We start from the raw sequence: 15,498 nt of genomic DNA on the forward strand, positions 1-15,498 counted from the left end.
GAGATCGAAGACTCTTCCCCAGATGAATACAAAGATGACGCGGAGGTAGATTTCTCTAAACCGCCCATTTATGACTCAAGTGATGAGGAAGACATAGATGGCTTTGATCAGGACGATGTTACATTTGAAGAATTCCGCAAAGAAGTGGAGAATTTCACAGAAGAGCACAAGGGAGTAGAACTCACAGAACCACTGGAACCACCTACCCCAAGGCCATTACCACCCAATACAAGCTTCAAGTGGGTACAATCCTTAACTTTTAACTGTATTTTTCCACTTGAATATGGTTTGCTTGAAATAGATGGCCATCTTAGAGCTCTCTGTGGCTTTAAGAGTAAAAGGGAAATGGCTCGTACTCAGAGCTGGTGCACAAAGTTCGATAAGGTTCCATGCTTCAACTTGAACTGCACGGATTGGCATCATGATCAACCAGATAGATCTCGAAAAACGTTTGGTTATCCTAGTGAGAATCTAATCTCTAAACCGCTCAGATAGAAAAGTATAGATCAAGACGAAGGCAGATTTAAAAGCAAAGTTTGGGATCCTGGAATCTATGCTAACATTCGTCACCCCGGGAGTCTGAGAATCTGTTTGAAGCTTCCCAGAAGCTTCACGTGCCTAGTTTAGGACCCCGAAGGCTATTGGCATTCCAAGCATTGGTGGAGATTTCTGGATGAATTTAAGCATAAGCCGCCATAACAGGAAGCTCTTCCAATGTCCAACTTAAGGACTTTAACTAAAAGTGTTTGGTGGGAGACAACCCACCATGGTATGATCGTTCATTTTTCAATTTTTATTTCATTTTGTTTGTTTTCAAGTGGTATTTTATTTTATAATATTGAACCTGGAATTTTGCATCGCATTCATATTAATCATTGCATTCTGCATATTGCATAAAAAAAAGAGAAGAGAGAAGGTGCTCCACGCGACCGCATCATCCATGCGATCGCGTCAAATGGCGTAAAACATTACCCACGCGACCACGTCATCCACACGACCGCGTGACCTGGAGATCGGCGTAAAGATCCAACGTCCAGAAAGTTAGGCTGGAATCGTGCGGCCATTGTGCGTTTCGCACAATTGACCCATGCGATCGCGTCACTCATGCGATCACGTCACTTGCACAATACCAATCCCACGCGATCGCGTGAGCAACGCGATCGCGTCGCATGGATTGCACCACACCCCAAAAGGAGACAGAGAGTTGCGCTGAAACGACGCTGGATTTGTGCGGTTAGCACAAATTCCAGCAACGCAATCGCATGCCCTGGGCGATCGCGTCATTTACTCTTTTTGCCCTCCACGCGATCGCATCATTCACGCGATCGCATCACACCATTTTTTCGCTCCAACCACGCGACCGCGTCCCCACGCGGCCGCGTGGATTCAGATTTATAACCCCCCAGCCACGCGAACCCTACCAGTCGCGCCCCCCAAACCTTTCTTCTCCCTCTCTTCTCCTCCAATCCAACCATCACCACGCAGCCACCACCACACCACCGCCGACCACCGCTGACCACCCAGAACCTGCCGCCACCCACTCTCTTTCCTCCTTCCCCCTTCTTTCTTCTTCTTCCTTCTCCTCCCTCCCTCCAATGCCACTGCCCCCTTCCACGACCACCACCCACCGCCGCCGGCCCAACCCAGCCGCGCCCCCCATCTGCCACCCACCTCTTCCCCTCTCCCCTACCTCCATTACCCCTCCTTTCCCTCCCTGCCTTTCCGACCAGCATCACCGCCGCCGTGCCGCCCTTCTCCGTTGTATGTTTATTTCGCAATTCTGCTGTTACTGTGCTGTTAGTTTTCTTCATATGATATAATTTCTTGTTTCATGCTGCTCTTTACTATGAATTTTCATGTTTATATTCCTTATATTTAAGTACGCTTTAATTGTGATTCATATGAACTATTTGACTGCTGTTTATTTTCCGGGACAATCCAATTTTAGCCGGAATGCTGCCCAAATTTCTGTAAAATGTTTCCATTCATGTTTTGGTTTTGCCATTTTGAAATCTGTTTACTCTGCTTTAACCAAACCATTCATGAATGCCCGGGCAAGTTTTCTTATCCTTTTTGATTTCCTGGTTCCTACACTGCATTTTTGATGTTTGATTCTAAATTTTTGCTTTCTCTGTATCTATTTGAATCATCATCAAACTGTTTTACTTGTTTGGATATGAGTTACTTATCGCTTCTAACTGTGAATACTTGTTACTTGGAATATTTTCATTATGCCACTTACTTTAACGCACTTCTACTAACTCACTAATTTTCACCTCCTAAACTCTTTTTCAATTCTAACCAACCTAACCTTTCAAAAACTTCTTTTCTGATTTTCTTTCACTTTCTCTTAATATTCTAACTAAGGCATGATGTTTATTTTTCTATTTTACATGAATTCTATTCCATTTTGGATTGTAAATTCTTCTTTTCGAACTTTTAACTCCTATTCAATCCTTAATGCACTTTTACTTAGCTCATATTCATTACTCTCCTGCTCCTTTGCTACTATGTGCTTCTCTTGTTAATTGCCTCCTTGTTTTCCTGTTTTTATTATATCCTTGAATTCTATTTTTCAGGATGTCAGACTCCCACAGAAAAGGGAAAGAAAAGGCAACAACTGGAAAATAGAAAAGAGGAGAAGCCTCTATGTCTATCATTGATCTCATGCATGATGCCTCCTTGCGGGAGAAAAATTTTACCCCGCAGGAGAAGGCCGACCAGCTAATCCCTGCTACTGATCTAGTAAAATTTGCAAACCGATACTGTGAGCTGAGGTATCCGGTGTTTGCAACCTCCAGGAACCTATACCTGGAGAGGACTCTGAAGATCCCAGAAGAACTCCAGCAATACACCTCTGACCAGATCAAACAAAGAGGCTGGTTCTTCCTGGAGAGACCTCTGACTGAGGTCAATGCATCTTGGGTTAGAGAATTCTACTGCAATTACTTCAAGACTTCCCTAGATGCAGTGAACCTCAGAGGGAAGCAGATTCTGGTTACTGAAGAGGCCATTGAGAATGTTTTGAAGCTTCTGCCTAAGACTGATCAGCTGGATGGTTATCAGAAAGCTGAGGAAGACATGCGCTTTATGCGATTTGATTGGGATGCAGTAAAGGCCCGGATAGCCCTTGACCCAACCGTTCCTTGGATTATGGGTCAGAACACCATCATGCCAAAGGGAATCAAGCGCATTTACCTAAATGATGAGGCTCGGCTATGGCATCAGATACTTAGCAACTTCATTATGCCGAGTACTCACGAGACTGAGATACCAGCCGCTATGATCACCTTCCTATGGTGTGTGATGGAGGGTAAGGACCTGTACCTGCCACGCTTTATCCGGTTCTACATGGCCAGGGTCCACGTCCGAGGCACTCTTCCCTTTCCATATTTGATCACACAGCTAGGCCGTCGAGCTGACGTGCCTTGGGAGGATGCTGATGAGAGGCCACCTGCTGCAGAATGCAAGAAGATTATCCCGTACAGCAGGAACTTTCTGGCCTTGGGCTACAGACCTCCATTCCCCACTGCTCCTGGCGACACTGCCACACCATCTGCCGGCCCCTCTTCCTCTACAGCTACACCTGCCACCACCACTGCACCTCCACCTACCCCAGAGCCCATCTATCATCTAGTGGACCGCCTGTTTCGACGGCTTGACCAGATGGAGTGTCGCAACAAGCGACGCTATGAGCACCTGAAGCTGATGATACGATCTGGCGACATCCCCTCCGAGCCTGACACACCATCCGAGGCATCTGAGGAGGAGACGGATGATCCCGAGGCAGAGACCCATTCACAGAGCGAGGCAGAGCAGGCAGGCACCCAGCAGGCGGCCCACCATCAGGAGGCTCCGCCTCAGATTCAGGCTGTAGACCCTGAGATCCCTCTTCAGTCAGCACCTCCTCCACAGCAGTCAGACCCTCAGATCACCACCTCAGAGACCCTAGCTACCCGTCCTTCCAGTGATGACACCCCTTCACACCCTGCTTGACTGAGCATCAGGGACGATGCTACATTTTAAGTGTGGGGAGGTCGCCATCTCTGGCGTTTTTTTTTTTTTTGTGAACCACTACATACTCTTTTTATTTATTTTGCTATTTTTCTGTATTTTTATTTTTATTTCTATTTTGCAGTACTTATACATTGCTATTTTCATGTATTTATACTCTATTTCTGCATTTTGCATTTTTAGTTCATATTTTAGCCACTTAGTTTAGTTGCAATTCTAACTTATTAGTTATAGAAATTGTGGATTGATTAGTATAGTTTACCCTTTTTTTTAGCATAAGATAACTTGGAATAGATTGAAAAGAAAAAGGAAGTAAACTAGAGACTTTAACAGAATCAAAACAATCCACACACTTTGTACATATAGCATTACATGTTAGTTAGTTAACAACATTTCATCAAGGAGAAACACTAGAACTTTAAAGCCACCTTAAGTTTTACATTGAGAATAATGGGAATTTTTAACTAAACCTGCATGACATACATAATTGATAAATGATTTTTGAGCTAGAGAACACATAGCCTGTGAGTTTTGAGCTTAATTGTATGGTTACATTCAAACCATAATTTTTATTCTTGTGTGTTCCGCCCTTCTTTTATATTCTGGTATTCTTTACTTTGTTTTAATCTATATGTCCGATATAGATTAGAAATACATACCAAGAGAGTGATTGAAGCCATTATTTGATTTTAGCTCACTTATCCCAAAACAGCCTACCCTTTACATCACCCTTGTTAGCCCCCTTGAGCCTTTAAATCCCCTTTTATTCTATTAGCCACATTACTGGCCTTAAGCAGAAAAACAAAATAAAATCCCAAGTTGAATCCTTGGTTAGCTTAAGATAGAAAATTATGTATAGTTTAAATGTGGGAAAACCTATTGGGAATATGGATGATAAAAACAAAAGGGTAGAAAAGAATTAAAATAATTCAAAATAAGAATTTTTGGGAAGCATGCTCATGTGAAATCAAAATAATTGAATTACCATGAGCAATAATAAAAAAAGAAGATTTTATTTTTCAGTATTTGAATAAAGGGGACACAAAAAGAATTCCCCAATTGTGAAATAAAGCAATGCACATGGGATAAAAATAAACATTGAGATATGAGCATGTAACATCAAAAGTGAGAAAATATGGAAAATAGGTAAAGAAGCTTTGATTTAGAAAGTATGTATGTTAGGTGAGATCTTAGTCTAATTAAGGATTCACTTATTAGCTCACTCAGCCTTATACATATACCCTTACCTTTACCTTGGCCCCATTACAACCTTACTTAAAGACCTCATGATTTTTGGTATGACTATATTCTATGATTGTTGATTGGTTAGATGAAGAACAAAGTTATAGAAAGTAAGAATAGAAAAGAAGAATAGAGTGATTAACCCAATAAACACTGAGTGATTAGAGAGTAAACACAAAATCCAGTGAGGGTTCAATAGCTCATTAACATTTATCTCTATTTAAATTATTAATTGTCTTGCAAAGTTTATAAAATGCTTTTCTCTCCCATTTTAATTGTAAAGGCACTTTATCACTATCTAAGGTTTGGCTATATATACATGACTCCTTGAGAATGTGAATTAATTTAACTACATGCAAGCTTTATATACAAGTGAATAAAAATTAGAATTGCATGATGCATCATTCATTTAGGTAGTTGCATTTAGATTAGATTGCATTACATGACATTCCATCACTTTAACCTTACTTTTCACCTTGGATTTAGCATGAGGACATGCTATTGTTTAAGTGTGGGGAGGTTGATAAACCCATATTTTATGATATATTTTGTGCTTAGTTTGAGTGATTTATTCAATCCTTCACCCACTTATTCATATTAATTGCATAGTTTTACTTTCCCTTCCTCATTATGTGATGTATGTGAAAAATATGTTTCCTATGCTTTAAAACTAATTATTTTAATTACCTTTAATTCCATTCGATGCCGTGACTATTGTGTTGAGTAGTTTCAGATCTTCTAAGGCAGGAATGACTTAAAGGATGGAAAGAAAACATACAAAAATGGAAGGAAAGCACAAAACGGAGTTTCTAAAGAAACTGGCATCCACGCGATCGCATGGGCGATGCGGACGCATGCCAAGCGCGAATAAACAGCGACGCGGCCGCATGACTGACGCGACCGCGCGCCTTAAGCAAAACACATATGACGCGGCCGCATGACTGACGCGATCGCGTGACAAGAAAAGCTCTGAATGACGCGACCACGTGACCCACGCAGACGCGTGACAGAGGCCACGCACCAGAAATTGCAGAAAACGCTCCCAGCGATTTCTGAAGCCCTTTTTGGCCCAAATCCAAGTCCAGAAGGCATAGACTAGTGGTTATGAAGTGAGGGAATGCATCCATTCATAGAGAGACGACTTTAGTTTAGTTTTCATGAGTTAGATTTAGTTTGGAGAGAGGTTCTCTCCTCTCTCTTAGGATTAGGATTTAGGATTTCTCTTAGTTGGGGAGTAACTCTCGATCCCAGGTTTAATGTTCCTTTACTTCAAGCTTCTCTTTTACTTTTATTCACTACTTTAGTTGATTATTTACTTTTGCAATTTAATTTATGAATTCTTCCATGTTACAGATTATTATTTTGGATTAATGTTATTTGAGGTATTTCAGTTAATATTGCTTTCTTTTATTTATTAGTTACAATTATTCCCAATCTGAAGACATTCTTATTCCAGTAGATTTACTTTTCTCCTTTTGGTTTTGGTTAAGAAATCAGTAACTCAGGAGTTATCAAACTCAAACATGCTTGATAATTGTTATCTTTGTTAATTGAATTGAGCTTCAAGAATCCCAATCTTTTCTTAGAAAATAAAATAGGATCCGAAGATCAATCCAATTAATCCCTTGACCTTCCTTTATCTTAGTAAAGGTTAACAAAGCGGAATTAAGATTCAATTCTCATAATCATTGATAAGGATAGCCAGGATAGGACCTCTAGTTTCTCATACCTTGCCAAAAGTTTATTTACAGTCATTTATTTATTTTACTTGCCATTTAAATTGCTTGTTCTTCATTTACTTTATTCGCTAATTAAACTATTCACTCCTCATTCTCAAAACCCCAATTTACAATCTCCATATACCAATAATAAGAACATACTTCCCTACAGTTCCTTGAGAAGACGACCCGAGGTTTGAATACTTCGGATATCAATTTATTTAGGGGTTTGTTACTTGTGACAACCAAAACGTTTGTATGAAAGGACTTTTGAAGGTTTAGAAACTATACTTGCAACGAGGATTTATCCGCAAATTTCTAGACCACGCAAATGTTCCTCTCATCATTGAGTCACAACATGAATCAATTATGGGTGGAACATCAAGAGCACTCCATCATTCTCCATGAAATTAGAGAAGATCAAAGAGCAATGAGGGAGGAGCAACAAAGACAAGGAAGAGACATAGAAGAGCTCAAGGACATCATTGGTTCTTTAAGAAGAAAACGCCACCATCACTAAGGTGGACTCATTCCTTGTTCTTAAATTTCTTCTGTTTTTCGTTTTCTTTATGTTAAATGTTTATCTATGTTTTGTGCCTCTACTTCATGATCATTAGTATTTAGTAACTATGTCTTAAGGCTATGAATAATTCCATGAATCCTCCACCTCTCTTAAATGAAAAATGTTTCTAATTCAAAAGAACAAGAAGTACATGAGTTTCGAATTTATCCTTGAATTTAGTTTAATTATATTGATGTGGTGACAATACTTTTTGTTTTCTGAATGAATGCTTGAACAGTGAATATGTCTTTTGAAGTTGTTATTTATGAATGTTAAATATGTTGGCTCTTGAAAGAATGATGAATAGGAGACATGTTATTTGATAATCTGAAAAATCATAAAATGGTTCTTGAAGCAAGAAAAAGCAGTGAATACAAAGCTTGCAGAAAAAAAATAGTGAAAAAAAAGAGAGAAAGAAAAAAGAAAAAGCAAGCAAAAAAAGCCAGTAGCCCTTAAAACCAAAAGGCAAGGGTAAATAAAAAGGATCCAAGGCTTTGAACATCAGTGGATAGGAGGGCCTAAAGGAATAAAATCCTGGCCTAAGCGGCTAAACCAAGCTGTCCCTAACCATGTGCTTGTGGCGTGAAGGTGTCAAGTAAAAACTTGAGACTGAGCGGTTAAAGTCAAGGTCCAAAGCAAAAAGAAGAGTGTGCTTAAGAACCCTGGACACCTCTAATTGGGGACTTTAGCAAAGCTGAGTCACAATCTGAAAAGGTTCACCCAGTTATGTGTCTGTGGCATTTATTTATCCGGTGGTAATACTGGAAAACAAAGTGCTTATGGCCACAGCCAAGACTCATAAAGTAACTGTGTTCAATAATCAACATACTGAACTAGGAGAATCAATAACACTATCTAAATTCTAAGTTCCTATAGATGCCAATCATTCTGAACTTCAATGGATAAAGTGAGATGCCAAAACTATTCAAGAGGAAAAAAGTTACAAGTCCCGCTCATCTGATTGGAGCTAAGTTTCATTGATAGTTTGGAATTTATAGTATATTTTCTTCTTTTTATCCTATTTGATTTTTAGTTGCTTGGGGACAAGCAACAATTTAAGTTTGGTGTTGTGATGAGCGGATAATTTATACGCTTTTTGGCATTGTTTTTACATAGTTTTTAGTATGATTTAGTTAGTTTTTAGTATATTTTTATTAGTTTTTAATTAAAATTCACATTTCTGGACTTTACTATGAGTTTGCGTGTTTTTCTATGATTTCAGGTATTTTCTGGCTGAAATTGAGGGACCTGAGCAAAAATCAGATTCAGAGGTTGAAGAAGGACTGCATATGCTGTTGGATTCTGACCTCCCTGCACTCAAAGTGAATTTTCTCGAGCTACAAAACTCCAAATGGCGCGTTCTTAATGGAGTTGGAAAGTAGACATCTAGGGCTTTCCAGAAATATATAATAGTCAATACTTTTCCCGAGGATAGATGACGTAAACTGGCATTCAAATCCAGTTCCATGCTGCATTCTGGAGTCAAACGCCAGAAACAGGTTGCAAAGTGGAGTTCAACGCCAGAAACAGGCTACAAACTGGCGTTCAACTCCAAGAGAAGCCTCTACACGTGTAAAACTCAATGCTCAGCCCAAGCACACACCAAGTAGGCTCCGGAAGTGGATTTCTGCATCATTTACTTATCTCTGTAAACCCTAGTAACTAGTTTAGTATAAATAGGACTTTTTACTATTGTATTTACATCTCTGGACGTTTAGTTCTTAGATCATGGGGGTTGGCCATTCGGCCATGCCTGGACCTTCATCACTTATGTATTTTCAACAGTAGAGTTTCTACACTCCATAGATTAAGGTGTGGAGCTCTGCTGTTCCTCAAAGATTAATACAAAGTACTACTGTTTTTCTATTCAATTCAAGCTTATTCCTATTCTAAGATATCCATTCGCACCCAAGAACATGATGAATGCGATGATTATGTGACGCTCATCATCATTCTCACCTATGAATGCGTGCATGACAAACACTTCCGTTCTACATGCAAACAAGCTAGAATGAATATCTCTTAGATATCTAATACAGAGGACCGAGTCCGAGATATTAGAATCTTCGTGGTATAAGTTAGAACCCATGGATGGCCATTCTTGAGATCCGGAAAGTCTAAACCTTGTCTGTGGTATTTCGAGTAGGATCTAGGAAGGGATGACTGTGACGAGCTTCAAACTCGCGAGTGCTGGGCGTAGTGACAGACGCAAAAGGATAGTAAATCCGGCCTAAAGTATGATCGAGAACCGACAGATGATTAGCCACGCAGTGACAACGCATTGGACCATTTTCACAAAGAGGATGGGATGTAGCCATTGACAACGGTGATGCCCTACATAAAGCTTGCCATGGAAAGGAGTAGGAATGGTTGGATGAAGACAGCAAGAAAGCAGAGGTTCAGAGGAATGAAAGCATCTCTACACGCTTATCTGAAACACTCACCAATGAATTACATAAGTATCTCTATCCTATTTTAATTATCTTTTAGTATACTATAATCTCTTAATACATTTGAATCCGCCTGACTAAGATGTACAAGGTGATCATAGCTTGCTTCAAGCCGACAATCTCCGTGGGATCGACCCTTACTCACGTAAGGTTTATTACTTGGACGACCCAGTGCACTTGTTGGTTAGTTGTATGAAGTTGTGAAACAGAATTAAGAACATAAACGTGCGTATTGTGTTTTTAGCGCCGTTACCAAGGAAGGAATGATCACGATTTCGCACACCAAGTTTTTGGCGCCGTTGCCGGGGATTGTTCGAGTTTGGACAACTGACGGTTCATCTTGTTGCTCAGATTAGGTGATTTTCCTTTCAAAATGTTTTCAAAAATCTTTCAAAAATTATTCCTTTTGTTTTCGAAAATCATTCTAAATTTTTAAGAATGAATTCTAAAGTTTCAAAATGGTATGTTGAATCTTGGCTGGCCATCAAGCTTTAGACTAACCTGGTATGATTCCTAGAATCTTGATTGAGGACTTTGAATTCGTTACTTCCTTTTTCCTATATGTTTTCGAAAAAATATACAAAAATCCAAAAAAAAAATAAATCATAAAATCATAAAAATCAAAAATATTTTATGTTGTCTGTTTGAGTCTTGAGTCAATTTTTTAGTTTGGTGTCAATTGCATTTTTCTAAAAATTTATGTATTTTTTCGAAAATTCATGCATTCATAGTGATCTTCATGATCTTCAAATTTTTCTTGGTAAGTCTTCTTGTTTGATCTTCATATTTTCTTGTTTTGTGTCTTTTCTTGTTTTTCATATGCATTCTTGAATTATTAATGTCTAAAGAATAAAAATCTTTAAGTTTGGTGTCTTGCATGTTTTCTTTTCTTGAAAATTTTTCAAAAATAAGTTCTTGGTGTTCATCTTGACATTCAAAGTGTTATTGGTGTTCATCTTGACATTTATAGTGTTCTTGCATGCATTGTGTGTTTTGATTCATAATTTTTATGCTATGTGTTATTTTTCATGTTTTTCTCTTTCCTCATTAAAAATTCAAAAATAAAAAATTTATCTTTCCCTTTTTATCTCATAAATTTCGAAAATTTGGATTGACTTTTTTAAAAATTTTTAAAATCTAGTTGTTTCTTATGAGTCAAATCAAATTTTCAATTTAAAAATCTTATCTTTTTCAAAATCTTTTTCATTTTTCTTATTTATTTTCGAAAATTTTAAAAATATTTTTCAAAAATCTTTTTCTTAATTTTATCTCATAATTTTCGAAAATATTATCAACAATTAATGTTTTGATTCAAAAATTTCAAGTTTGTTACTTTCTTGTTAAGAAAGATTCAAACTTTAAGTTCTAGAATCATATCTTGTGATTACTTGTGAGTCAAGTTATTAATTTTGATTTTAAAATTCAAATCTTTTTCAAAACTAATTTTAATCATATCTTTCTTTCATATCTTTTTAAATCATATTTTTTCAAAAATTTGATTTTAAAATATCTTCTCTAATTTCTTATCTTCTTATCTTTTCGAAATGGATTTTCAAATCTTTTTCAACTAACTAATTGACTTTTTGTTTGTTTCTTATCTTTTTCAAAACCACCTAACTACTCTTCCCTCTCTAATTTTCGAAAATACCTCCCTCTTTTTCAAAAATTCTTTTTAATTAATTAATTGTTTTAAATTTTAATTTTAATTTTATTTCTCCTTTAATTTTCGAAAATTATCAACCCCTTTTCAAAAATTATTTTCGAAAACTCCTCCCTCTCATCTTCTTCTATTTATTTAATTACTTACTAACACTTCTTTTCATTTCATATCTCTGCTCCTATCCTTACCCTTGTGTTTGGATTATCCATTCTTCTTCACTCTTATTCCCTTTCTTCTTCTACTAACAATAAGGAACCTCTTTACTGTAACATAGAGGATTCCTCTTCTTTTCTTGTTCTCTTCTCTTTCATATGAGCAGGAACAAGGAAAAGGGCATTCTTGTTGAAGCTGATCCAGAACCTGAAAGGACTATGAAGAGAAAACTAAGAGAAGCTAAATTACAACAATCCAGAGACAACCTTACAGAATTTTTCGAAAAGGAAGAGGAGATGGCAGCCGAAAATAATAATAATGCAAGGAGGATGCTTGGTGATTATACTACACCTACTTCCAAGTTTGATGGAAGAAGCATCTCAATCCCTACCATTGGAGCAAACAATTTTGAGCTGAAACCTCAATTAGTTGCTCTAATGCAACAGAACTGCAAATTCCATGGACTTCCATCAGAAGATCCCTACCAGTTTTTAACTGAGTTCCTACAGATCTGTGAGACTGTTAAGACTAATGGAGTAGATCCTGAAGTCTACAGGCTCATGCTTTTCCCTTTTGCTGTAAGAGACAGAGCTAGAACATGGTTAGACTCACAACCTAAAGATAGCCTGAACTCTTGGGATAAGCTGGTCACGGCCTTCTTGGCTAAGTTCTTTCCTCCTCAAAAGCTGAGCAAGCTTAGAGTGGATATTCAGACCTTCAAGCAAAAAGATGGTGAATCCCTTTATGAAGCTTGGGAAAGATACAAGCAGATGACCAAAAGGTGTCCTCCTAACATGCTTTCATAATGGACCATTCTGGATATATTCTATTATGGTCTGTCTGAGTTCTCCAAGATGTCACTGGACCATTCTGCAGGTGGATCCATTCACCTAAAGAAAACGCCTGCTGAAGCTTAAGAACTTATTGACATGGTTGCAAATAATCAATTCATGTATACTTCTGAGAGAAATTCAGTGAATAATGGAACGCCTCAGAAGAAGGGAGTTCTTGAAATTGATGCTCTGAATGCCATATTGGATCAGAACAAAGTGTTGACTCAGCAAGTCAACATGATTTCCCAAAGTCTGAATGGATGGCAAAATGCATCCAACAGTACTAAAGAGGCATCTTCTGAAGAAGAAGCTTATGATCCTGATAACCCTGCAATAGCAGAGGTAAATTACATGGGTGAACCTTATGGAAACACCTATAATTCATCATGGAGAAATCATCCAAATTTCTCATGGAAGGATCAATAAAAGCCTCAACAAGGCTTTAATAATGGTGGAAGAAACAGGCTCAGCAATAGCAAGCCTTTTCCATCATCTTCTCAGCAACAGACAGAGAATTCTGAACATAATACATCTAATTTAGCAAACTTAGTCTTTGATCTGTCCAAGGCCACTTTAAGTTTCATGAGTGAAACAAGGTCCTCCATAAGAAATTTGGAGCCACAAGTGGGCCAGCTGAGTAAGAAGATCACTGAAACACCTCCTAGTACTCTCCCAAGCAATACAGAAGAGAATCCAAAGAGAGAGTGCAAGGCCATTGATTTAATCATCATGGCCAAACCTACAAGGGAGGGAGAGGACGTGAATCCCAGTGAGGAAGACCTCCTGGGACGTCCAGAGATCAATAAGGAGTTTCCCTCTGAGGAACCAAAGGACTCTGAGGCTCATCTGGAGACCATAGAGATTCCATTAAACCTCCTTATGCCATTCATGAGCTCTGATAAATATTCTTCTTTTGAAGAGAATGAAGACATTACTAAAGAGCAAGTTGCCAAGCACCCTGGTGCAATCATGAAGCTGAATGCCAAATTATTTGGTAATGAGACTTGGAAAGATGAACCTCCCTTGCTCACCAATGAACTGAGTGATCTGGATCAACTGAGATTGCCTCAGAAGAAACAGGATCCTGAAAGTTCTTAATACCTTGTACCATAGGCACCATGACCTTTGAAAAGGCTCTATGTGACCTTGGGTCAGGGATAAACCTTATGCCACTCTCTGTAATGGAGAAACTGGGAATCTTTGAGGTGCAAGCTGCCAGAATCTCACTAGAGATGGCAGACAACTCAAGAAAACAGGCTTATGGACAAGTAGAGGACGTGTTAGTAAAGGTTGAAGGCCTTTACATCCCTGCTGATTTCATAATCCTAGACACTGGGAAGGATGAGGATGAATTCATCATCCTTGGAAGACCCTTCCTAGCCACAGCAAGAGCTGTGATTGATGTAGACATAGGAGAGTTGGTCCTTCACTGAATGAGGACTACCTTGTGTTTAAAACTCAAGGATCTCCTTCTGTAACCATGGAGAGGAAGCATGAAAAACTTCTCTCACTACAGAGTCAACCAAAGCCCCCACAGTCAAACTCTAAGTTTGGTGTTGGGAGGCCACAACCAAACTCTAAGTTTGGTGTTGAACCCCCACAACTAAACTCTAAGTTTGGTGTTGGGAGGTTCTAACCTTGCTCTGAACATCTGTGAGGCTCCATGAGAGCTCACTGTCAAGCTATTGACATTAAAGAAGTGCTTATTGGGAGGCAACCCAATGTTATTTAATCATTTTTATTTTATTTTCTCTTTGTTATTTCGTGTTTTATTAGGTTGATGATCATGTGGAGTCACAAAAACTACTGAAAAATCAAAAACAGAATGAAAAATAGCATTAAAAATAGCACACCCTGGAGGACAAGCATGCTGGCGTTAAATGCCAGAAACAAGCATCTGTCTGGCGTTTAACGCCAGAAACAAGCACCAAGCTGGCGTTTAACGCCAGAAACAAGCAACAATTGGGCGTTTAACGCCAGAAACAGGCAGCAGTCTGGCGTTAAATGCTAGGATTGAACAGCAAGGGCGTTTTACACGCCTAATTGGATCAGGGATCTTAAGTCCTTGGCCCCACAAGATCTGTGGACCCCACAGGATCCCCACCACTTCTTCTCTCCTCTTCATACCTTTTCATAACTCTCTTCCATAAATACCCTTCACCAATCACCTCTATTACTCCTCTAAAACCATCATACAACCCACCTACACGCACCCACTCAAATTCAAACCATCACTCCTTCCTTTTCACACATCATAACCACCTACAATCCCCTTGGCCGAACTACTCACACCTCTCCATCTCATCTATTTTCTTCTTTTTCGACTCTCTCTTCTCTTCTTTTGCTCGGGGACGAGCAAATATTTTAAGTTTACTGTGGTAAAAGCATAGATTTTTTTTTCATAACCATTAATGGCACCTAAGGCCAGAGAAACCTCAAGAAAGAGGAAAGGGAAGTCAATTGCTTGCACCTCTGAGTCATGGGAGATGGAGAGACTCATCTCAAGGGTCCATAGCTCAGTAATAGAGCATTTGACTGCACATCAAGAGAGCCCACTCATGGACCTCAATAAGAGCATGAGAAATTCCCTCATCATGAAATCCCTGAGATGCCTCAAGGGATGCACTTCCCTCCACAAAACTACTGGGAACAAATCAACACTTCCCTAGGTGAATTAAGTTCCAACATGGGATAACTAAGGATGGAGCACCAAGAGCATTCCATCATCCTCCATGAAATTAGAGAAGATCAAAGAGCTATGAGAGAGGAACAACAAAGACAAGGAAGAGACATAGAGGAGCTCAAAAGCACCATTGGTTCTTCAAGAAGAGGAAGACGCCACCCTCACTAAGGTGGACTCATTCCT

General features: G+C 38.8%; 1 non-coding gene across 1 annotated transcript; it reads right to left on the minus strand.

Moving 5' to 3' along the window:
* Positions 1-12,491: 12,491 nt before the first annotated feature.
* Positions 12,492-12,599, minus strand: LOC148571507 (small nucleolar RNA R71). Its single transcript, XR_015880370.1, has one exon. It is a non-coding gene; the product is annotated as a small nucleolar RNA R71 (small nucleolar RNA).
* Positions 12,600-15,498: the final 2,899 nt, after the last annotated feature.

The sequence above is a fragment of the Arachis ipaensis genome, chromosome B3 (assembly GCF_059453495.1).
Source record: "Arachis ipaensis isolate K30076 ecotype BB chromosome B3, ASM5945349v1, whole genome shotgun sequence".
Taxonomy (NCBI): Eukaryota; Viridiplantae; Streptophyta; class Magnoliopsida; order Fabales; family Fabaceae; genus Arachis; species Arachis ipaensis.